Genomic DNA, 26,668 nt, shown 5'->3' on the forward strand with positions numbered 1-26,668 from the left:
GCTGTTAGATACTTTAGCGCTCTGAATAAGAACTCGCAACCAAAGTACATCAGAATTCCTTGTATTTTAAAGTCTGTAAGTGATTGATTTGAAATTTGTAGCAGATAGGGAGTTTGCCTGTGCGCAGGAGTTTGAAGTTGAAAAAACCTGTGAGTTTTTTTCAAAATAATCTGTCATTCTGCATTCATGATTTCTCTTCATTATGGTGTTTACCCTCATCCATAGAGGGAATGGTTGTGATTGTATAGATTTTTATTGAAAAATGGGCTTAGATGAAATACCAAAATAAAGTTGTCCATCTCAGTTATTTAGGTGAGAGTAAGGAAGAGAAGGTAAATTTATTTTGGGGGTTAAGAGGGACTAAAAAATTGCAAGACACTTCAATTAAAAATGAATAGCTAAATAGGAACAAAGGAAAGAATTCTCCCCAAATGCAATAGAGGCTCTTGTATGTGTAAAGCTTTGGAGAGGAGCGGTTGATAAGATTTTTGTAAGGCAAAAACAATAAACAAGGAAAAGTTTATTCTCTTTCTGCTGTTGTTTGTAACAGGAAAAAGTACTTTAAAAATGTATGCACAATGTTATGTTCTCATCTTCTGGGGTCAGAATTAACCTTTTGTTCCTTGCATGTATATATATAACCTGTGTTTTGTTCACTTATATACTCTGTTTAATGTATTGGCTTTTTTTTATTTTTAACTTTATTTTAAGCATTCAAGTTATTGAAAGAAACAGAAAAAGGGAAAAAAGACACCATCAAAATGTCTTATTTAATCTGAATGGTGTCAGTCATAACTGAAGGAGGTGGAAAAAGTGCAAATTGTGTTTAAGTTGTTCTCTAAAACGCTACATTGCATGTGTTTCATAAATTTTTGAAACAGATATTGCAAGTGAGGTTCTTATCTCTGAAATATGCATCCTGGTGGAATTTAGTATGAATTGCTGGGAAGGAGGAAGATCTTCTGGAACAGAATATTGCTCTTTGCTTTTGTTATGAAGAGGAAAGGGGCATCAATTAGTAGTGATCTTGTCCCTGGCTGGGCAAACACTTGACGTGTGCTTCCCTGTCCTGTGCTTAACTCTGGATGCTCCACTTGGATGTCCATGCTGTTGCCATACCTTGCTATTTGTATGTAACAAGGACTCGTTTATTTGAATATCTGTTCCCCTGGCTTTATTTACGAAAACCCCTTCAGTCTTCTGAAGTGTGATAAAACACAACTAATGTTCTTAGTTAAATGCTGCGAGGCCATTGGGACCTGTGCTCTTCCCATACAGATAATGTCACATCAAATGTACAATACCTCCATCTGCATATTATCAAGCAGTGTCATCCTCACAGCAGTTTGTGAAATTGCCAGGTACTATTTTAGATGATGTGACAGTATTTTAGATAATGTTCTTCACTTTATGACTGCTTATGCCTGTCCATTTTGCTATCTCATTCTATTACCAAGTGTAAACAGGCAATGAGTCAATGAAGAAAAGCATGTTTATAGTATTTACATATCTAAGGAATGTGAATGAGTGCTTATACCTGGTGACTTTTTTGATCCTTTCTGATTTACAGGAAAAAAATATCCATGCCTGTTGCTCAAAGAAGGAATTTCCATACTGGAAATAAAATTATGATACAACACCCAAACCACCTATAAAGCTTTGTAGATGCAGTAAAAGGTTTGGGTAATATTCTAGGGAAATGAAGCTTCAGAAGATCTTAATTTTAATGAAAATGACACTATACGTTTTTTTTCTCCCTTCACATATGTGCCATGAAGAGAAAAGTTCGTGCTGTTTTAATGAATTTTAAAAATGACCTTTTTGTAATCTTAGTAGTTACAGGAAGAAATAATAAAAAAACACAAAAAATACCTTCAAATCCCAAATTACTTTCTCAACAGTTATTTATTCCCTGCAATATGTTTGCCTTTCTAAACAGATCCAAGGGTTGGCTTATTAAATTTACATTTAATTCTAAGTGCCAAGAGAGGATTATGAGTAAAATGAGAATAATTTTTAAGTAGGTTTGTATACCAACAATTGAAAACATTCTGATAAGACGTGCCTTTCTTCCCTGGACTTTTGCCTGGCCTAAAAGTCCTAAAATCACTGGTCTGGTTATTGGAAAAGCGATCTTAATTCAGGTATTATGTAGACAACCATATGGTAAGAGAAGAAACAGAGGGATTTTTTTTTTTTTTTTTTTTTTTAATTAGATAATGGTGGAGATACTGTAGACTACAGCATCCTACAGTGCCAGCTGGAAACTGTGCTGTGCCCCTTGCCAAACTGCTGAAGCTTCACTTTCCTGAGCTTTCTTCATCAGGGCTTTTTACAAGTTCCAGTTCTTCTAAGTGCAGGGATAATCCATCCTAATAATTGGGGAAAATGAATAGATGAGCCAGTAGACTGGCTTGGTTAAACAGGGAACTCATGGTTGGATCATTAAGCTTAAGAGGTCGTGCTTAATGGTTGGTTTCCTACGTGTAGGTTGGTTACAAGCAGACCCGCAGGGGTCTGTTGTAGAACCTAGATTTTTTAATATCTTTATCAGTGACCTGGAAGAGGACACAGACTCATTAAGTTTGTGAGTACCAAACCGCAGGTACAGTTGACCCGCTTGAGGGCAGGGCTGCCGTTCAGAGGGACCTAGGCAGGCTAGGAAATGGACCAGCAGGAACTTCATAAAATTCAGCAAGAACAAGTATGTTGCACCTGGGGTGGCCTAACCTCCAGAAGTGATGGGTGCTGGGTACTGACTGGCTGGGGAGCACAGTCGGCCAGATGTGAGCTGCCAGTGTGTCTTGGCAGGAGTGAAGGCTCACAGCATCCCGGGTGATACCAGGAGGAGCGTAAACCAGGGAATTAAGGGAAGCATTCGTTCCCCTTTACTTGGCACACAGTAGACTGCATCAGGAATACAGTGTCCAACTTTAGATGGTTTTTCCTGTACCACACTGGAAGAGGAATTGTAGGGATCAGCTGCAGTGTGTTCAGCAGAGGGCACTGAGGTCGTCTAGGCTGGAGCGCTTCTCCTGTGAGGACAGGCTGAGGGAACGGGACTTCTTCAGCCTGGAGAAGAGATGGCTCTGGGGAGACCTAACAGCAGCCTCCTTGTACTTACAAGGAAGTTATCTAAAAGATGGAGCCAGGCTCTTTACTGAAGTAAAAAGGTGGGAGAATGAAGGACAGTGGTCATAAGTAGGAACAGGAGAGGTTTTGATTAAGGGGGGGAGGGGGGAATCGTGTAAGAATAATTGATGGCATTATGTTTTTTTGCTTTTGCATTCATCTATATGAAACTTTTTTGACTCATTCATAAACTTGCTGCACATCTTTAGTGTTCAGGTTTATTTTCCTCTATCTTGTTGCTTGGTAGAGAAGTCTTCTGGTCATAACAGTTAGTAAAAGAGCTTCCTTCTTTTCCTGATCCATAGTGAACCAAACCCCACCCTGTGCAACTTCTGAGGGTATATATTTTATCTTTATTGGATATCCAGTAGAATATGCTGGGAAGTAAAGATGCTTCGTAAATTGGCCAAATCCTTAGGTTGTATGGCTGCTTTGTTGTTAATAAATTACCTTGAAATAATTTTTAATGAAATCTAGGTTAAGGTAAAATTCAAAAACACGCTCTACTTATAATATTTCAGGTAGAAAACATAAATGATATACAGAACACAAACACAGAAATGGAAGAAAGGGTTATAGCTAATTGATTTACATTAACATTGAATCTGGAAGACCTCCCTCTTGTATCCAGATGGTTTGCCATATTTTATTTCTGGAAACCCACCTTGACAGGGATGCTGTCTTTTTGTGTTGTGTTCCATATGTAGTTGCTTCTCCTGGAAACTCCTTAAATTTTATTTTTTTTTTAAATCCCTGACTTTTTAAAAATCCTGAAAGGCTGTGAACATATTTAATCTCTCCCTTGAAACATCTTAATTTATACTTTGGAGGATGTCTTCCACTGTGTTAACGCAAGTACTGTCTTGCTTTCTAGAAGATGGAATTGCAGTTTTGTTTTATCGGGTGTTGTTTTCAATTGTTTTTGTCCTACTAATAACAACTAAAGAAGACTTAAAACTTTCTTGTTCTTCCTTCTGCGCCCACTCTAAGGCCTATAAATCTTTGAGAGAAATGTCATCTTCAACTACATCATCTATCTGTGTCCAACATTGATTAAATAACACACTTGTTGCTAACATCTAAATAAGATAAATGTATTTATCTCACTACTGGTTATAGATTTGGGACCAGGCATGGCAATAAGTTACAGCTTTGGGGTGATAATGGATTTGAGGTATTCTGTCCTTCAGGGATGCTGTAACATTATTTTCTCTTGTTTTTTTCTGCAGTGTTTTTGTTGCAACCTCTTTAGACGACTTCACTCTCTTACTCCAAGATTTCTGTAGAGATTTCACAACGCTCTGTTCTTTGGTACTTTGCTCAGTTGCATTTGTGCATCTGTCTCTCCCTGCTATGACTTTACCAAACGCTTCCTTGTTTGCAGACAGAACCATCTGCTGTCAGGTGTGTATGAAAAGCTCTAGTCCAGGCTTGTCTCCTGGCCCATCTAAAATCTGTCTGTCCCTCTGACACATCTTTGATTAGCTCAAGCACAACTGAGCCTACAGCCATCCACTTCACCTCTCTTCTGGTTATGTGGGCAGTATCAGCTTTCTGATCATCACTTGGGCCTATAATCTGGCTGCCATTTTTGAATGGGTGTGATTGAAAGGCTTTAATGAGATCTTTATCTAAATCTTCCAGATTCTTGTTTCATAGCAACTCTAAGTAACTTATGTTCTCTTCACTGGTCCCTGCAGCTAGAACTCTCCAGGTTCTACTCATCTCATCTTTTTTTCAGTTACTTCAACAGTCTTTTCTATGACCCCTTTTATATGCTTCCAGAATAATCTGCAAAGGTATAAATATAACATTTGCATTTTTAATATATCCGTTCACTATCTCTTTCTTCCCTAGTTCATGAAAAATAGGTTACCTATCTTTGTATCATACCCTTCAGTTTTCTGCTGGCTTGTTTGGCTCTCAATGGCAACTGCTTCTGCACATGCACTTAATGATCCAGTGAGTACATCTTGACCTTTAATCCCATGCTGCCCATTCTGCTCAGAAAGACTGTTGTATATGTCTACTGCAAAGTTAACATTTTCTGGTTTTTTTCCTCCTGAATTTCTGCAAGAATTTTGACAATGCATAGGTGATGTTCTAAGATCGCTGACCATAATAGTCAGCAGTGCTGTCTTCGTGGTTTGTCTGTAGGGCTTTCGTATTTCCTTGCCAACCTTGAGTTATAAGGGACAGTTTCTTTATTCTGGTCACAGTTAAATGTGTTAGACTTTGATTTCTAGGCAATACTGTGATACAGATAAGTAAGAAAAAGGTGGACAGTGTCTGTCTATGTTTATTGGGGGGGGGGGTAATAATAATCAAGGCAATCTGAAAATTGTAAGGTCCACCTGAATGATGAAAGTCCTGGTCAGCAGCTACTCACAGCAGTCAGAAAAATGGGACAATAGGAGTAGGTGCAAGTAGGACAAGAGTTTGAAGGTAAAAGGTAAGCATACTTTGGATTGGGCTGAGACTGAGCTACCTGCAGATGAAATGAATTGGCAGATATGTAGGAGACTAAATTAAGGGAAAGTGGTTCGATGTATAGTATCAGATAAATGTGTGAACACAAATGAGTCACCTTGGACTGGGTGCTGGTACGTAGAAAACACTGCTGAAAGGAGGAGAAGTTAGGAAAATAGATAAGAAAATTGATAGGAAGCCAAAGTGTTGTAAGAGGCAGGGAGGGCAAAGACCACATGCGATCACAGCAGTTCAGGGGAGACTAGGGATCAAACAGAGTCATCAGAGTGTTTTACTGCAGTTCTTGTTCACCTTCTGGAAATAAATTGGTTTTTGGCTTCCTGACAAGTCACAGTCAAACAGGAAGGGTGATGTAATATGTGTTTTCTAGTGATTTGTGCTTTTTTTTCCCCAAGGAGCAAGAACTTACCCACCTAGGAAAAGTAAAGTTAATTGTATAGGATGATTCATGAGATGCTGAATATGATACGTAATGCTCATATAAAGATTTCCTTAGCGTTGTATACTTACCTGTATTGCTGTGAATGGTTGGTTTCTTTGGTTGTATTTACTTCTTTATGTAGTTGCATCTTATTCGTTGTGAATTGAAGTAGGAAATAAACCTTACCTACAGACAGTAATATTGGCCAATGAATTAATTACCAGAAAGCTATCAACTAAAATGACATCTGCAAAGGATGACTTGTTGCGAAGCTTCCCTTTAAGATGTAACTCTTTCAGGAAGGAGTAAATAGTGTGTTCTGATATGCCTTCCAAGATAACTGTAAATAGATGAATTTTCTTATCTTGACTTAGAAGGTGGCTATGTATAGATCATCAGTTAATGTTGAACATATAGTACATCACTCAAGCCTTACCACCAGACCTTTACATTTATTTCCATTTGTCTTGATACAGTTGTTTCGAACCTGTAATTTAAAAAGTTGCTTTTTTAAAAATATGTGGAAGTGCTTCTCCTTTTTCCTTGTCCCTTCACTTCTCTCAGAAGTGGTCACTTCATTCTGGTCCTCCTTTTGGACAAACAGAGCAAGCCCTATCTTAAGTGAGAACCAGTGTAGAAAATCTCAGCCTCACAGGTGGAAGTCTCAGAATATTAAATGTGATCAGTGGCAGAAGGCTTCAATAGAAAACCTTGATCAGTGTTAACCGTCTCTTTCCTTTTAACACTGTACGTATTACTAATGCAGTGAATGTGGGCCTGTTTTTCTCTTAAAATGTTTTTCTGGACAAGATTGGGGTGGATATACAACCTGCAGTTTTATATATCAAAAATGTAATCTTATTGTTTCAAGAGCAATTAAAATAATTGTAACTTTAAAAACCAAAACAACTCTACTAACCTTTATTGTACATAAAAAGATCTAATCTGTTAAAAGATACTATTTTTTTATAGTTAATGAACACTGAATGCTGCTTTTATGGAAAGGAAAGCAATCACTGTTATTTCAAGAAATGAAATATTTGTTCTGTTTTGTACTGCTTTCATACTTGAACATGTGCAAAGGGAAAAACATTGTGATTAGTAATATAATTTCTATGCTAGAGCACACTTTAAGTGTTAAAAAAAATACGAGAAGCTAGCATAAAAATATATCAAAATTCTTGAAGTACTGTTGGAATAACTGAAAGTTGTTCTCCTTACTAAGCACTCCTGATCAGAAGTTATAAGGTCTTTGGCTGTGCCTGAAGTGCTTATTATGATTCTGGTTTGGATGAAAGGAAAAGCTATTAATTTTGGAAGCTGATGGTTCAGTAGTTTTGTTCTCTGCATAGTGAACCACTGCCTGTGGAAGACACTGGTAAAAAATGCTTGTTGGTTTTGTTTTTTCTTAAGCTCAAACTGAGAGCATATACTTAGAATAGTACTTCTACACCTGTTTCCAGGGTCAATATGTCTAACTAAAACTATTCAAAGTGTGCACAGGTACAGCACAGCTTTCAAAATGGGAACAGAAGGCTTTCCTAGGTTGAGGCTTATGCCTTTGGCCTGTTGTCATGAATTTATGCTTCCAACTGTTAATCTTGCTGCTTTGCTTATAGGATAGCTTTTTTCCCTATATGTATTTTTTAGTGTTTCTATCTTCACTGGTTTCTGTGCAGGAGAAAAATTGTGTGACAGCACGTGTGTACTTTTGGAGAGACAGAAGGGGATGGAAGGGGGTCCTTTTAGCAGCTTGTCATCATTAATATTTCTCTTTGGTTTTCTTTTTAATGCTTTTCTACAAAGCAGTAACAACTCTTTAGGAGAATCTGTTTGGCTTCAGCCTGTTGTTACAAGGCAGCAGAAGCAGCAGCCTGGGGAGCTGCAAGTCAAACTTCCAGGTCCCCCTCAAGCACATAGAAATGATGCAGAGGCTTCTCTTCTAATCTTCTCCTATTGAATCAGTGTTAGTTGGACACTCAGCATCCATTCAGAGGACAGCGTAGTTGACTGAGAGGAAAAAAAATAAATTAAGAATCACTATGACTTGGTCTCTTGTTGTTTGCAATGTCAGTTATACTTCCTTCCTTGATGAAACAAACAGTAGAAAAACAAGGGAGTATTAATTACCATAGTATTTTCCTTTGGAAAGTTTAACTGAGGAGTGTCTGTGAATGTAGCTTGTGAAGCAGAGAAGTAGGGTGACTTTTTTGACTTATGTCCCTTTACTCATTTAGCTTACCACAAGTACCGTCCCTCTGTGAAAGTGCTGTTACCAAACCACAAAAGAAATAATTAGTAGGCAAGAAACATTTGCGTTTGTGTTGCAATTTGCAGAGTTCTGAAGTAAAATGTTTTCTCTGTGTTTATGTACGTGTGTTTTGGGGTAATGATTATCAGTATTTAAAGAAAGATCAAAGTTATGTTCTTTCAAACCTCTCTGCAACTTAAGACTTAGTGCAGTTGTATTTGACTTCAACTTTATACATGGAAATACCACATTGTGAATTATGTTTACTATTTAACTTAGAAAATAATATGTTCTGAGTAGCTATGAATTGTTACTAGCCCTTATATTCAAGGATAAACGTGAAATTCAGGTATATGCAAGGGTAAAAATGCTGTTTTGGGAGTAAAAGAACACTTTTTCTTGATTAAATACCATCTTTCAAAACAGACCAAACTTGAGTGGGCCACATGTTGAATTACTACCTTTTTGGACATGAAAAATATGCTTAATCCTTTGTTTGAGGTAAGAAAAAGGATGGGAAAGTGCTGTAGGAGTTGACACCTATATAAATTGTGTTTGAACAGTGAGGCAGATGAATTGTAAGATTTAAAGAGCATAGAGGTTATGTGAGGTAAGTATTCAGTAGAATTTACTAGTTTGTTTTAATGAGGCAAAAGATGTAATTTAATAAGAATCACTGTGAAAACGATTGTCATGACTTAATGTCAAACAGAGCTGTTAATTTTCAAGAGCCAAAAACATTAACTGGAGGCAGGAAAACATCCTTCAGTTACGGCACTGTGGAACTGAGACCCCCATAAAGATTTTATTCTTTTCTCTGAGACATCCAGAATAGGATTGTGTCAAAATAAGACTCCAGCTATGTTAGATGCTTGGATTGATCTTTGATGGTATTTTTTATTCCTTTGCTTTAATCACAAAAGGCAAGAAAAGTTCTAAACAACTTTTTATCTCCCCCCCCCCGCCATTTTATTGCTTTATAGCTCTACCCCTATGTTGCAAAATGGCAGAGTACTCTTTATATCTTGTTTTACCTTAATTTTAAATTCTTCATTAAAAGTTAAACGTAGCAAAATTGAAAATTTTGCAAACTTTTCAAGTTGGGGTAGACTTAGTTGGGTTGACTTTGAGATTCTTGTGCTGTAATGTAATAACTGATTACATAGGGCAGTTTTACCATGCATTGAAGTACACTGCAGAGATCCATCTGCAAGTTAGTATTCTCCATAGGTAGTTTTTATACTGAGAAGTAATACTGTAATTAATAATTGTAGAAGTGTTTGCTGGTGTATGGACTTTACTTTTCTGTTTATTTAACAGAGGCTTTAATGGGGAAAGGTGGAGGTGTCATTTGCAAAATGCCTATAATATTTGAGTTGCAAAGGAAGTATCTCAGAAGGTTGAGAAGTTCAGACTTGTGAGCTGACAAACCTTCTAGAATGTAAGATCAAAATACTGTCTTGGTTTTCTTTTATCTTTGTAAAAGCACAAATTATTAATACTGTATGTAGACTCACTATTAATAAAACTGAATTCTACAGGTAATGTATCTTAATTTTTCATAGCAGCATTGAATGTGAGTTATTTTTCATTGTAATGCAGTGAGGTTGACTCAACGTATGTCTTCCAGATAATACTTAAAACACCACTGGTTTTTAACAACACTAGTCACTTTTTCACTACTTTGGATGGGTGCAAGACTGTGAGGTCTATGTTCAACATATGAGCATACATGCAATCTTTCCTACATTGTTTTAAGAACTTGACGCCAAGGGTTTTGAGATTTGATTGTTAGCAAGTAATCACAATAATGGTTTCTTCTTCAGAGAGCAAATAGTACCCTGATGATTTTACTGACGCACTTGGGGAGGAAGGTGAATACGATCAGCTGGTTTAGTACTTGCATGAAAAGCCAATTAAACTTTTTAATTCTACCTCTGAGGCATGTATTGGAAAGGTCCAAAATACCATGGGTTTTGAAGAGAGAAGTTTTGCTTACTGTCTGTTACAGTCCTTTCTGCTGCAGTTTTTGAAATATGAAACTAGTTTTTGCCAGGGTAGAGTATAATCTTTGGTATTTGATTAAAAGTTTCAAAACAGTTGGCTCAGAGGTACTTTGGGCAAGCTTTTATTTGGGGCTTAGCATGTTAGGTATATTTAACTCATATTTCTGTGAAAGGTTTGCAACTTGAGAGGCTTAGTCAATTAGTACCTTGGTTTTACTTATTTTTAACTGCTTGGCCATGAATATTTGTGGCCAGTTACTTTTCATGACTTAGAGCCTTGTAGGCTTCATGTAGCTTTACAAAGATCATAGCTGATGGCCATCAGTCTCATTCCATGCCTTGTTCATCACCATCATATTTGATTTTCTAACTTTTGCTGCTGTTCTGTTTCCCTGGCTGATGTTATTCCTGTGTTCTTTGCAGTCTGGAACTGGGGGGGGGGGTTGGTTGTTTGTTTGTTCCCCCCCGTTGTTATTTTGCTCTGGGGTTTTTTTTGGTTGTTTGTTGTTTGTTGGTTTTTTTTTCCAGGGAGACAGTTTCCAGGTTTTACAAGTTTTTGTAGCCTGTCATCTTGTTCCACTTCCACCAGTTTTCTTTGCTGTTCTTCTCTGGGCAGCCTTGTTTAGTTGCTTTGTAGTTGTTTCAAACTTTTTAATAAAGTCTTAAATTTAAGAAAAAAAATAATTTTTGAGCATTGCTTACACTTTGTTAGACTAAATCAGAACTGAACTGTCCCAGGTGGTACTCACCTGTCAGTTAGCTGACACACTTAACAAGTGTATTGCTGAGATGACAAGATTGAACTTTCCTGTAATGTGGTGATATTTAGATCCTAGACTAGAATCTGGCACAGTGTGCACTTATCCAGCTACTCAGATCCCTGATTTGTAGTGTAAACACTACACAGTGTTCATGCAACACTTACTTTGTGTAATTTGATAGGCTGTTTATTATAAGTAAACAGTCTTGCCTGTTGAAGTAATCAATGAAATAGTTATATGCACATGAGAATTCATTATGTTCTTTGAAAACTAATATCTGAATGAGAATGTTAATATGAAAAGCAGATGATGCCATAGTTGTGTCTGGCACCACTAAGTGACAGTATCACTAGTCGCAGGTTGATGCTGATTGACTCTCAGCTGAATAGTCGCCCAAGCCATGGGTAGCTTAAGACAATAGTTTTCTTGATAGCTGTTTTGTATGACAAATGCACTTTTCTTTCTAAATGCCAGATCCTCCTTTCAGCTTTGTATAATGTTTTGTCTCCCAAACTATTGGGAAGAATGAAATAGTTTTGACTATGTGGACTTTCATTCTCCTCCTATAGAGCAGCTGTATTTTCTATACTGTCTTGTGAGTATATGCTAGACCCTTTGTAAGAAATAGTTATATCTACAATTCTACTACTGTGCTGTAATTGTGACATAGTAATTAGCTAGAAAATCAGTTGGCTGATGACTAGAAACTTTTGAGCTGTATCACCGTTAACATCAGGTTGTATGCACAGAATTGTCATTCAGTACATACCTACAAACATATTTCCCCCCCAAAAGATTCATACTAATGGATGTTGTGTCTCCTGTCAGACAGTTTGCTAAATTCTATTCTTATACTCTTCTCTCCAAAAGCATAGTTGCTTTAACTTTTATCATGTCATGACAGCAAATGCAAAGATGTGGCATCTTTGTTTCCCATAATGAAAAGATGTTGTTTCTCTCTCTCTCTCTGTTGTTGTTGTTAAATAATTATTTTTGTTAAAGATTGGTCATCATAGCTGACATGGACATCTATCCACAACTTTGAGTTGAACGTGTTGAGTCCGAATAGGAAAGAAGACCTTCTGGCTTGTTTGTTTTGGGGAGAGAGTGTTTGCTGTTTCTTGTAACATCAAAGTAATGCTTCAATTGAGATAATTACAAAAGTTTAGTAATTGTCTGGGAAATAATTCTCCATTAACTATAGTTAGTCATAACCAGTGGTACCAGTGAGATTCTTCATAACATAGTCAGTCATTGATGCTCTCTCTAGACTGTCATGCCTTTTGCCTTAATGAAAAGAGGGGGTGAGAGGGTCTTTAAAACCCATCACAGAATTTGTGGAACTATTAGTAAAACACTCTTAGTTTTAAAACATCTGTTCTGTAAATGAGCTATAGTCTGGAAGTATTATGTATAAAGCAAAACAAGCAGCTACCCTAAAAAGCTAACAATCTGAGTACATGAGAAACAAAAGGGGAAAAGAGAGACAGGTCATTTCCACGTCTTGGAGAACTTGGACGTGCAGAGGTGGTGAGTAGCATGTCCTAGCTGTATTGACCACGTGGTAAAAACATGAGGACAGGAAAGTTTAGGATTTGGAATATGACTGAAGTCTAAAATGATTTTATTCTAGAAAAGTCACAATGTATGAGGAGAAAAGCCTGTTAAATGTTTTATTCTCCTGTTGCCTAGGTATATAGATTCAAACAAATTAGTTCAGGGAAGTAATACCATTTCTTTTTTCCTTTAAAGGTAAGAATCATACTTTGGGGAGCTTTCAATAACATACCTCTGTATTTGTCCATACATAGTGTTTTGTAAACCATAATTAAGATGCAAGCTAGAACACATGTTGCCCCAGATTCACAGAAGCCAACCTTACTCACTACATTGACACAGAGCAGATGGCTTGTTATAATGTAGTTGTTGATGCAGTAAGAACTGAGAGCCATGACTGGTGTTGCTTATAATTGCTACCGATTAAAAGACTGTAATGCCTTCAAGAAGACATCACTATTCTCCCCTCCTGCTAAGTGTTTAGTGAGATCCTAGACCAAGGTGGTATTTATGCTTAGAAAATGCCTGAATATCAACGGGATCTTAAATTTGTTCTTTTTGTATTTGTATGTAGATAGATTTTTCTGGAGGGCTGGAATGAAGCATATTTATGTAATTTGATGCTTTTTGTGTGGACTCTGGGCATACAAGACAAATGAAGAAAGAAAAAAAGATATTAAATGTGTGCTCTCTAAAAAGTTTTTCGTATTAATTCTTTTTTTTTTTCTCCTCACTGAAATCTAATTTTCTTTGAAGGATAACTCTTCATGGATGAAAAATGCTAAGGTACCTTGCCAGGCAGATGCAGTCTGCTTTGGAAGCACTTGACTACTGTGATGCAAGTACTTCACAAAACTGTGTGGTAGACATATAGGGATACTGCATCAGGAACTAGACCATCCATGGAAGTTGAGCTGTAAGCTAACAACTGGTAAATTACATGTTTCTGACTCTGTAGAAGTCTTAACAATACCAGAGGAGGCCAAAATGAAAGAGCAACTTTAACTAACTGTCATTAGTAGACAGTCTGGACACACTAGTATTCTTCAAGATGGAAACAGGATAAAAATTTACTGTTAGACTGCCAGCTGGTTGGGAGAACACAAGCACTTGACTAGCATGCAGTAGCAGAAAGGTGGATAAGCTGTGCTTTTAGTATTCAACAATGAATGCAGAGCACAATAAATAATTGGATCAGAACTTACTTGTGATATCACTCCATTAACTTCAGTCAGTTGACTTCAGCAGGCTTAGCTTAGGGATGAATTAGTGCCATAATGTTTAAATAGAACAAAACCATGTAAGCTTTCTATAAACATGTCTTACATTTTTGTTGAACATTAAGGGTAACTCATTGAGGAAGGACAAAATGGAAGGTAGAGTGTTCATTATTCTGTTCTGAGAAGTGCAAGCATAGGTCAAGGTCAAACTGTTTGCTCTTGAAGAGCTGTATTCTGAATAAATTGGCATCAGCATCACAGTCCTTGATCTCTTATCGCATAATTCAGTGTTTTCTCTGGGCTATTTTGGGAGGAAAACAATTAGAAAAGGTTGTGTTCTCATTCATATCTGAGTTGCTTGCTTTTGCTAGAGTAAACAAGATCTATGGTCATCGAAACATCCATTTTGATTAAAATTTGAACTATCTTTTGCATCAGAGACAAAAATATATAATGCCCTGTCCCTTGCCTTTAATTATCACAGCTCAGTGATTTAGATAGTGCTTGGGAATGGCAAAACTTTGGCTGACTGCCATGATACACAGTAAGCCCAGAGAAGCTAGGAATCAGTAGCTAATAATAAAAATTTAATTTTATGGTATTTCCACCCAAGTGAACTGAAATACATCTCTAAGTCAAGGTGCAACTCTTTGCCTCTTTCATGTTTTAGAAGACATTTAAGTCTTTTTCCATTTTGTTTTTGACACTTTCTCTCAAGGCTTGAAAAATTTAATGCCTTAGTGCTGACCAAGGTACAGAATCATATGAGGTGAAGCGCCTGTCAGCAGAGTCCCAAAATGGTTCTAGTGCGAGAAGCTGCAAACTTACTTCCTATTGCTGGCATTTCCATTGGGATGTAGGTCCTGAAAAATTTTAGGGAAGTTTTTTTATTCATACAATATTCTTAGAGCTGATATGAGTGGACTTCCAAGGGACCATGTCACTATTTGTCTTTAGGGAGTGACTTTTTTTTTCCTATAGTTTTTCAAGCTGTGTCTAGTTTAAATGGCAAATCGTACTTATAATAGCTATAACCCTCTACTTAGATACAACAACTGCAGTGTGTTGTTTGCACTGTACAAGAAACTGCATTAAAACCATATAATGCAACAGTTATTGCAAGAGAGAATAGAAGACAAAATTGGATTCAGAAGGTTGTTGCCTTGCTCTTCCATTATTTCTCTTCTGATCCAAATCGGGCTATTTTTGTACTTGGTTGTCACCGTCCCTTTTTTGGGGCCTGAGGAGTAGCACATTTTAAAAATAGGCTTTGCATTGGAGATTAATTTGTTTCTGAGGAGAAGTATCATCTCATGAATCTTTATGCTCTCATAAGGAACTAAGGGGTGGACCTTTCATTTCCAAGAAAGTAGGGTGATGTGGGGTTTTGGTTTTGGGGGTTGGCTTTTTTTTTCCCCCTTTTTCAATAAATGCATTTTTTCCTGTATTTAAAGATTTTTCCAAGGAATTTTCTAAATCGGGTAGTTACTTGTGTCTTTTTGGTGAGAATTGAAAAATGAATATATACACTAACTTTGAAGTGATACTTAATTGTTTTTCCTGTTTCACATGGTAGAAAGTGGGAGCAGGGGGAGAAGCAATTTGACTTCTGCAATAAAGATTAATTCAGGAATGTGGAGAGCCAAATACATGTTTATTACATTTAAATAACTTAAAATGAGAAATCACTTTTCTAAAAGGCATTTAAAAAAATCGACCACCCCCGCCCCCTAAAAAACCCCAAACCCAACCAAAACCTAAAACCAAAATAAAAAAACCACTTGTGTCTCATGAAAATTAGCATGTGGAACTAGGTGATATCCATAACCATGTGCTGCTTGCAATTATCATTGTTTTGATTGCCTCCAGTTAATAGCACCTCCCTTGAAATGTCCATTTTTTTCCTCTCTTTTTAATGTTTTTCTATGTGTTCACATTTTTTTTCTCACTGAAGTTAATTTCTGGTCAAATTGAAGCTGATGTTTGTTTTTATCCAGGCTATAACTGAAAGATTACTTTCAGCTTTGTCTATGGTTTCACTGACCTGTTCTGGTTATAAAATTCTAATACCTCCCAGACTAGGTACACTGTACGCAGTTCTCGAAATTCCCGTTATGCAGCAGGAAACTTGGTTTTCTGCCTCTTTTCTCATAGTGCACAAACAGATCATTCAATATACTCTTCCCTGCCCATCATTAGTTTTTCTTTATTCTTTGTAACCATGGAACAGCTGCATCTGAAACTTCTAGGAATGTGGGTTAAATCAAATTGAGCCTTAAAAAAAATTGGTTAAAGATAGGAAAAAATAATTGATTGGGGATTAAGAAGGGGTAGAGGATATCTGGCTGCCCCTTGGACTTGGAAAAAACAGCTATGTATGGAACTGGTTCCTTGGAATTGTATTTTCTCCTTTGTTAGCAGCAGCAGTAGTATTCATTTTCAAATCTGAGGTGTTAGGCATTTCACAAAATAAGCATTCACAAACTTGATGGTCTTGTATCTCTCATTTTAAAAATGACATTGAACTGTCCAAAATAATATTTTAAAATATTACATGAATTCTCTCTATATAGAATATATTAGAACAAATGTTGAGTTATATCAGAATTCAATACAAATTTAAATAAGTGCCTAGCATTATCATTATTCATATTCGTGTAGTGAACTTCTAGGCTTTAAATACCAACTGATACGAGAGGGTGTAAACAAGGTGATGGGCTTATCCAGGGGCAGCTCTTGAGAAGAGATGGCAGGATGGTAACACAGATGGTACACGCTGATTTCACTTTTAAATTCTGGAGTCAAACATTGGGATGTGTGTCATTAGAAGGTATTTTTAGGGAGTTAGAGATTGAAAATACAGAAACAGGCACCACCTTCTCTCTCCCACTTGCATTCTTTCCCACTTCAGAAAGAAAACCTGGAATGCTCTTCTCTGTTATTATGGTATGTATATTCTGAAGTGGTCATACAAAAGCGTGTGTTTATTGCTGCTTCACCACTAACTCCATGTGGTCCGGGTGGGGGACCCCCAGGATGTGTCGCTTCAGGATGGGTCAGTTCCAGTTTCACTGGGAATACCTCCTGAGAGCAGAAGCTCTAAAACACTGGAGTTATCAAACCACCTCGCTGTGACCGTGCTCACCAGAGCTAACCAGTTCAGTCTGCAAGCACAAGCTTCTCATATGTGTATTGACATTTGAAGCAGTTTTATTATTATTTCCACTCTTGTGTTTTGAAATGACTGGTTGAGTGTGGTATACTGATTGCTAAAATGATCCCTACTAAAATTTCATGTTAATCTGGGTATCTCGGTTTCTCTGTTTCATGTTTTAGTCACTTTATTTCAAAGTGAAAATACGCTTACTCTGACTGGGCTGAAAGGATGAACTTTGAAAATAGCAAGCTTGAATGCCGTGTGGTTAACTCTTTCTGCCGTTTTTGCTACCTATTTGTCTTAAAGCTCAATTCCAAAACATGGTCTTCTGTATGTTGTAATTTACACATTGTGATTATGATGGACTTAGACAATTCTGTCGTAACATAAGAGAAATCTATTTTGCATGTGCAGGGTGAAACTGCCCTGTCTCTGGCTAATGAGTAATCAGCATAGGTCTTTATCTGAATTTTTCCTGTCAGAGTGGATTTGCTTGGGGGCCAGCAGGAGACAGGTTAATTCTGTACCCTATGATTAAAGCGTGCACGTGGGATACAGTAGACAAAATGTCATTTGAGCCGAGAAGACCAGATACTTGAGTACTTGCATTATTTCAGGTAATGGAGTGCCTCCTTTATCTTGTACTGCTGGGAGAGAAATTATTTCTGGGTGGGCATTTGTGCCTCTTATTTCATCAAATTATTGAAAAATCTTTTACTGATAGAATCAGTATGTTTCAAGAAAAGGTTATTCTTCTGTTTTTACTTTCTTATTAAAATGGATTTTCAGTGAAAATTCTTAACTAGCTCCAGCTGACACTTAGGTGTGTTGTGTTCACCTCACCTCTCTCCAAAAAAAAAAAAAAAAAAAAAAAAAAAAAAGGGGGGGGGGGCAAAACCAGCCTTGTCCCAGGAATGCTAATCATCAGAATAGTAAAAGAAACAGTACGTAAACTCCACTGAAATCCATTGTATTCTACTGGTTATTTATGATAGTATCTGTATTAATGTTATTTTGAAGAACAATGTTTCCTAGATATTTCTTCTTAAAAGATAACCCTGGAACTCATAGGAGGATATTGTAGAATATATTGCCATTGTTTCTGTGTTATTTGAACTGAAATGAGGGAATGGATGAAGTGTGACCAAGCACTATGATTTTAAGTTCAAGAATGTCGTGGTTTCCATAGAAACAGCTAGCTCTATCATAGCTACCAAGTTAAATGCTTATAGGATTTTTCTTTTCCTTCTAAATAAAATTTGATTATGCTTCATTTTGGTTTTCTCTTTCCCTTCACTTCAAACTTCTCTGAAATTTGCTAACTTAATTTTTATCAGTGCAGAGTTGCCTTAGCCATTTCTTGGTTGAGAAAGCAGTTGCGCATAAAAACGTATTTATTTCTCTTTGTAGTAATCTAAAGATGAGTACGTCATTGGAACTGGTTAGGCAGTTCACCTTAGTTTGAATAGAGTGATGTGGGGTGCTGTCACGCTTTCATGGTGTCATGTTGGGATTGCCCTACTTCCACAAGTGGTGTGGCTTTGAATGAGTGATGCAGGCCTGTCAGCTGGCTGACAATGAAACTTCAGAGATTTTTTCAGTCACATTGACAATTTATGTCAATAATTTATGTCTCATGTTCCATGGCCATTTTTTTTCCTGATACGAAGTAAATTTATTATAGGTGCAAGGTATTGTAAGGGTAGAGCAAAGCCCCTTTGTGCAGCTAAAGCTAAATGCGGGCATTCTGAGTGTTGCCAAATGTAAATTTTAGGTGCTCAGTTGAGGAAGTGCTGTTAAGTTACCTGTATTCCTTATAAAGTATCTGGCCAAAATAGCTGTCTAGATGTGTGATTCATAAGAACTATAGTTTTGTTTATTTTACCAAGTGACTCTTGAACAAGAGTCCAGAATCAAAGATCTCTTTTTCTCTCATAAGAATGCTTGCATCATTGGGCTACAAATTCATACTTCTTGCTCGCCTACTTTTTTACCATGTTCACCTGCATCTCAGTCCCTCTACCAGCTAGTTTCTTGGCCAAGAAGGAGCTAATATTATTATTCTAGAAGTCTATCCTAAATTCCCAGAAAACTCTAGAAATCTTCAGAAGGCTGCTTGGAAAAATGATGTTGGATCCAGTGATTGCGAGCTGATACAGTTAAAGTCAAATGGAAGAATAAACAAAAGTAGGAGTGTACATAAATAAAGGCTTTGGATTTCAAGGGGGCAGATGCTGATTAAACTGAGTGTACTGGGTTAGTATAAGGAACAGATCTACAAAATGTGCATGCTTGGTGTTTCTTCAGGTCAGAGACATTAAAGGTATAAAATACCTGCATGCTAGATGGGTGAAAGGATGTAGAGAGAGACTTTGAATTTGACAGCTGAATAACCACCTCAAGAAGGATATTGAGAAGGGGGAGGGAAGAAATAATGGAATAAAATCACAATATATATTTACCCAAGTTAGATTATGACGGATTCATTAACCAATTTTTTTTTTGGAAGGAGAATGTTGTTCAGATGAGGGAGATGCAGAAGAGGCATAATCTGTCTTGACTTCAGTGGGTAGTTGATGTTGTGTAGGAAAGGATTGGTTTGGGAAGGTAGGGTTTGATAGAGTGTGTGACTTGGGTGGAGAAGATGGTAAGATTCAATGTGGAAGTGTCAGGCTGGCAGTTATGCTTTGTGGAATCCTTTAAAGATTAATTTGGGGACCAGCTATCTTTCTGATGTTTTCATTTATGCTGCTAACACAAGGAAAATCAGTATGCTGATGAAATTTGTTGACGAAGATTTGGAGGCACCAATAGTACAGAAGATGATCATGGTGTTGTGTGGAAAAGATTGGATTATCTCAAAGACTGAATTAATAGGAACAAAATTAATTGCATTAATATAAAAATATCCTGTACATCATGAGTGGTTAAAAGCAGTGTTTTGTAATGCAAGCTTCAGGGTTTATGTCATGGAAATGACTGGACTAGAGAAGAGCATTGCAAGGTTACTGCATTGCAAATGTGAGACGGTTGTGATTGTATGGAAAATGGAGAGGCATTTGTAGTCAATTTAAGGAGGTTCTAGTATCATTTTATAAATTCCTGAAATACACTATATAGTTATAATAATACATACTTAAGCAAAATGAATCAAAACTAAATGCAGGTGCAGATTAAAGTGAATTGTAGAATCATTCGCTTTGGAAAGGACCTTGAGAAATTTTCTAGCCCAGCCTCCTGCTGGAAGCAGGGTCACTGCTGAATTCAGACCAGGGTGCTCAGGGCTTTCTCAGCTGGGTCTTGAAAACCCCCAAAGAGAGAGCTTCCAAAGCATCTTGGGGTGACCTTTTCCACTGCTTTGATGTCCTCAGGGCAAAAACTTTTTTCCTTACCACAGTTCAAAGCCTCTTGTTTCCATTTATGGCTGTTGTGTCTTGGACCTTAGTAAAGAGGTCGTTGTATTGGTAATTTAGGCATAGGAAAGCTGCTAATAGGTGCCCACCAGGCCTCCGGGCTAGCCAAGCCCAGTTTCCAAAGCTCTGAAGCACATCAACAGAGGTTAAGAAGACAGTGATCACACCCAGGGCAAGCATATTAATGAGGAAAACCTTTGCTTGTTTATTTTAGCAAAGTGTGTCCTTGTCTGCAGATGTAGAAGAAAGCCATCAAAACCCCAAGGGGCAGAAAAGCACAAAGTACGTCTGCTATCAGTGAATGTAACCTGTATAAGAATAAACCTATGCTGTGAATTAGAAAAAAGCTCCGCTCAAGAGGACAGTCAGGTTCTAGAGCAGCCTTCCAAGGAGTGTAAAACTGAAGTTCTTCATTATGTTCAGGTGGATACGTTTCCACAAGGGATTACATGAGATGATATATCTACCCTAGGAGTGAACTGGACTCTGGAGCCTGCAGGTCCCTGCTGACTTGGCCTGTGTAATGCTGCTGTTTCCCTTAGAGTGGTACTCAGGCTTGGTTCAACCTCTTATGTGAATCTGGTGGAATTCAGTCAGTATAGGGTACTGCATGGTGCTGTGAGGTTTCTCTTTGGCCTAGAGTCATTAGGAAACTTCATGTGTCTTTGGAGAACAAAGGTACCTCTTAGAATTATGAACTTGAACTAGGAAGTAAATGTATTGGATTTTGAAAACCATAACTTCAGTCTGTGTTTCTGAATGCTCTTACCTCATTGCTTTTCCTTGTGGTCCATCGTTAGTTTTTAATTCAACTTCACATCTATTAAGAAGGGGAAAAAAATAGTCTTGTGTATGTATTTTTATCTTAAACAGCTGAAGAAAAGCAGTTAGTTTAAACTTGGGGTTGTATAGCATGTGCCAATGACACTTTTCCTCCTCTGCATTTTAATTGTAGGATGGGAGGAATCTTAAGCTGCTACTGGAGCATAAAATTGATATCAAAATAACTTCTTTAACTGAATAGATGGGAAGTTGCTTAAACATCAAGAAACAGGTTGTAAGTTGTAAATCTCATTTCTTGATACTTAAGTGACTTTCCATTTATTTAACTTCAGCTGTGAAGTTAGAAGCACTGTGGCACTAAGACATTTTGTAGTTACACCTTAAAGTTAACAACCAAACTCTGTTGCAGATGCCTATAACAAACAAAACACAACTTACTCTACATCTGCATATACGTGACCCAAATGTCTGTTCCAAAAGTTGTGGTCACAGTTGTTACTACAATCTTCGCGCGCGCGCGCACACACACACACACATATATTTTATTTTATGTTTGGGGGGGCGTGTTCGTTTACAGTACATAATCTACACTGAAATTCTTTATTGTGTGTGCGATGCAACTGAAGGGATAGTTACTGGAGCTGTAATTATGAGATTGGTGTTGGCTGTGGTGTGGGGGGGAGAGAGGACGAGGTTTGCATGCTTGAGATCACAAACAGAATGTGCTATTATATAACTGTGCAGAAGGGATGTAGTCCACACATCGTATTTAATCCTACTTCTGATACTGTGGCTCTTAACTGCTTTCATCAGTAACATTGCAGTGGGTGCTATAATGTAGAAGTGTGAGGATATGATCCTTATCAGTTTGCTGTAGCAGAAGGCTGGAATTCCCTTCGGTGGTCTGGGACCAAAAGAACACCCCAAAAAACCAAAAAACAGGATGGTCATTGTTATGTCCCCTGTTGAAGAGCAGACTTGTCAGGGCCATGAGAATCATGAAAGTGTCTCAGGACCAAGACTTTTTGGACAAGAATAGATGGAGGGGCTTTAAGCATACAAGGGATACAGATACAACTTGCTAACTTTTAACATAGGAAATAGGATACAGGGTAGCTAAGACCACTAAGAATCCATTCATAACTTGAAAAATTAAAATTTTCTGCTTTTGTGTCAAACTTCTGTACCCAATCAAGTTTTTTTTTCTGCACTTTCCTTTGAGTAAATGTGTATACACATATGCTCTTTTCTTTTTTTTTTTTTTCCCCATTTAGGTACAAACTTTATTAGTGGCATTTTGCCAGAAAGGTTTGTTTAAGATCCCCTATAGCTTGTTTGAAGTGGGGTTCTCAGGCTTGCAGAATAAGTAGTACAGCAGTTGCAAGCCATTAAATTTCCCAGTGCTCTTGGGGGGAATGAGATTAGACTCTAAATTTAAAGGCAAGTTTGGGGATTCTTTGCTTCAGACCCTTTTGAGGTAGTGTGATGTGCAACTCAAGACTAAGATTCCTTCAAGCCAGGACTAAGAAATATAAATATAAAGATATATATATCTTATATATATATGCACATATATAGAGAGACAAACATGCAAACTAAATGTGTCAGTGGCATGCTGTACTATAAATAAGAAAATACTTTAACCTTTCATTAGAGCAGCTGTTTCCTTGCACTTGATGCAACATCTGCTTGACTGATTTAAGGATTTATTTTGGGCTTCTGCTGATATTTGGTTATATTCTTTTTTCTTTTAAATGAAAATATTCGTCCTGCATTTTACACATACTTTGTAGTATATCCTGTAAAATTATTAGTTTATCTTGATATGCCTTTTGTATTTCATAGCAAGACTATAAGAAATGCTCTTCAGCAACAAAAAAATTCAGCATGGTTAAGTTATTCATTTTGTGGAGGTGGGGTGGAAAGAAGGAACTAGCATTTTTCACTTTTTTTTTTTTCCTCTGTTGCTTATATTGATTTTGTGTTGTATATTAACTGCAGAAGTATGCCTTAATCAAATTTTCCAGGAAACCAAGTTAGTTTTGGTTATTTCTCTGTGATATTCTTCTCCTTTCTGTATTCACTTTAGTGTGCCTGGTAATCTCAAAACTCAGTAGTTACAATAAAAAGAAATGTGTCTCTTTAATGTTATGCTAGCTGAAGAATAACTCTAGTTCTATATTAATGCTGTGCCCTAATCATATTTTAAGTGCTGAGCAGGACTAATCTTCTGGGTTTTTTTAATCATCTCCTTGTAGGATCCAAATCAGACAGTTCTAGGGAGCTGATGGTTTGGCGTTATGTTTACTGCCTAGGAAAGTGTTGTGATCTTCAAAACAGGTAATCCCCACCACAGATAAACTGCACACAGATGAAGGAAAAGAAATCCTTAGATAACCAGCGTAAAATCAGAGGTGGGGGACTGCTTGGCCAGAAGGAGCAAGCTCTAAGGCAGGGGGGTGTCTCAGGAGCCAGTTAGAGGAAATGGATGCGGGGGGATTCGAGCGAGAGACAGGAGGGCTGCTGGTGAAGAAGCTCCTCACCACTACTGCCTACAGCAGGCACTGCTGCCGAATATTTGGGGTGGGTTGGTTGGTTTGTTTTTTAAACAGGCGGCCTGTTCCCAAGTACAATAACAGTTTGTGATGCAGTCTAAACCTCCTAAATTTTTGGCAGTGTGTTGGTGTTGTAATGAGATGCATTAACGATTAAAAGATAATTAAAGATAATGAGGTATAGAGAAAGTAAAATGGAGCGCAGTACACCACACCTCTGAAAGCTGGAGCCATGGCAAGCTGACTTTTGATGAAAAGAACTTATTTTCTACATAGACATTTTTATAGTTTCATCTGGATATGTACACAGTAACTGATATGGTGTTGGATTGCAAACTGTTAGTTAAATAGGAGAAACTAGGATTTAATAGAGACATTGTGAGTGTGCATAAGGGCCTAACATAAAGGACCTAGCTGAGAGGAGGGGGAAACCAGCTCAGAGAGAGCTTGTTACTGGAATTGCTATGGAACAATTGTCAGATCAGTCTTATGTTTTCTGATTCATTTAATGACAAAGGTGAAGGGAGCTTGCTGTTAAAATTCGTTGATGACGTGAAGTTCGAAAAATGCTCTTAATGTAGAGAGAAAGAAGTGTTATGCAGAAATTGGGGGGGGGGGGGCGGGGGGGCAGATTTCATAGGCCATGGGCCCAGACATCTGAAACATCTTTGTGGTGCAGAATACTTCTTTCCACCTAGCCTCCTTTCTCTGGGAAGGATGGAGCCATAGGAGTGGGGTGACATTTGGAGCCTTGTGCTTTAGGGTGTTACAGCCAAAATATCAGTTACAAGCTTGGAGGCTGAATAATTGAAAGGATCAAAGTAGAGAAGGGTACGAGGTAAGTCAGCAAACGGCGTGGTGCAGTTTTGAAGAAGGTTTATGTGCTTTTGGGACACAATCACAGAAGATGTTTCCAGTAGACAGAGAAAATTACTGGTGGTGTTATACAAGCATCTGGTGAGACATCATTTAGTATGCTTCAGAAATAGTCATCTGTTTTGAGGAGGAAAGAGAAGAAATTGGAACGTGCAGAGGCAGGTTCCTGGGGTGAGTGGGGAAATGGGTATCTCACTAGAGGAAGCTTGAAGAGCTTGTTTTGGATAGTCCAGCTGAAGAAACCATGTATGTGAGTGTTGTCTATACATACACAGGTGGAGACAGCTAAGAGTGGGGAAACTACTTAAACTGAAAGACAATATAAACAAAAAAACAAATGGACATAGTCTGGCCATTGCTAAATTTAGGCATAACATTTTGAAGTTGTAATTCATTACAGTAGTTAGGTTTTTGGAGTAAACAGGAATAGTGGAACTTGGTCTGCTTTTTCTGCTAAATCTTGGTGAGATTTGAAAGTAATTCCTTAATCATTCTGGAAATATCAAAGAAAATGGAACTTTAATGTTTATAGCCAGATGTGTTCTGAATTTTATGAATAATTATCTTTGACTAAAAAGCATTCCTGCAGCTTCTCTCCTTGAAGTTTTTTTTTTTCATGATTTCCTGCTATGCAGCGATACTCTTACAGTGGCTGTGGTCCTTTCTCAGAGACAGCTACCACTTGGCTTCTTTCCTGGGCTAACAGCAGAACTCATATTTTCTGAAGGGTGTTAGTAGGGGGACAGGGAGGGGAGCCTAGCACTTTTATGCTAACTTTTTATCCTTGCTACACTTGGAAATAGAGACTGAATTGCTTTTTGGAGGGGTCATTTTCTTCATTGACCTTGAAAGGTGCAGGACGATAGAGACTGTAATTTGGAAACCTACATTTGGTGCTTAAAGATAGGTGGGATGAATCCAAGCCAAAGCATTCAAGAGAGAATAGACAATCTGTCTGGAGAGCTTCTGAAATAAGTGGTGAGTAGGTAACTGAGGCAAGGCTGTCATGTTCAGTGGATATGATATGCTGAGAGTTTTGACCCTGAAGAAGTCTTGAAAACTTTGGCATTGCTGTCAATTTTTCCCTTTGTATTTGATCTAGAAAACTGTTCGCTGAATTCCAACAAGGAAAGCTTTGTTGCAGCTTAACTTAAAATGAGAGCCACAGTTTGAGAGTGTGATTTGGAAAACAGTATCCAAGCAGTTAGTATGCTAAGTCTTGCTAAAAGTTGATGCAATTTAGGCTTGTAGGCCAAAACACAAAAGCAGCTGTACTCCTACTTGCCATGGGCATTAGTAAGTGCTAGCTACCCAAACACGTTTTATGACCTTGCTGGCAGTTGCTTGAGGAGCCAAAATTTAATCTCTTTTACATTGTAAGTAATGTCATAGTGAGCTCTTTATATAGGTTGTTTTAATGCTATATGGAAAAGGAATTATACTCGGTAACTTGCAAATAGAAGAGAGGAAGATTATAGCTGAAGATGCCGATGGTTAGATAAAGGAAATCGATGACAGAAAAACTATGATGTAGTGTTATTACTGTATTGCATGTGGATCTCAACCACTTTGCTTTGTAGTGAAAGACAGTGGTGGAACAAAGTTTTGGGTTCAGAAGACTGGCAGAGGGATTCAAGTTCTGTGGCAGCTGGGACCAAGGAAGGATGCTGTCTGACTCCCTGGTGTTTTGTAGGAGATACAGTGGGTGAGATCAGGGCTGACAAATCCCGTACTGGAGGGAGTGTGCTAGGGCTTTTACTGAGGCTCACAGGCTATTCAGGTGCAGATTTTGATATTTTTAGTGCTCTCCATTCAGGTTAATTTTTCAGGCTTATATTTTTCCTCTTCATTCAAGAAGATGTGTTGCCAGTGTGTCTTAGCTGGAATTTTTTTATACTCTGCTGAAAGCTTTTTGTAATGGCACAGTTGATTCAGTCACTACCTATCAGAATCTTCTGGTGTTTATCATAAAAAATGCCAGCTGTTAGAATTTAATCTTCCTAGATTATGTGTAAACAAACAATTTTATTGACCTCTGACCCTATT

The 26,668-nt window shown here is 37.6% G+C and overlaps 1 protein-coding gene across 1 annotated transcript in view; it reads left to right on the forward strand.

Annotated features, from left to right (window-relative positions):
• The window catches only part of UBL3 (ubiquitin like 3), a 57,411-nt gene that overhangs the window by 19,909 nt on the left and 10,834 nt on the right, over nucleotides 1-26,668 (forward strand). The gene's annotated exons all lie outside the window — the stretch shown is intronic.

Source organism: Buteo buteo, chromosome 18, assembly GCF_964188355.1.
Source record: "Buteo buteo chromosome 18, bButBut1.hap1.1, whole genome shotgun sequence".
Lineage (NCBI taxonomy): Eukaryota > Metazoa > Chordata > Aves > Accipitriformes > Accipitridae > Buteo > Buteo buteo.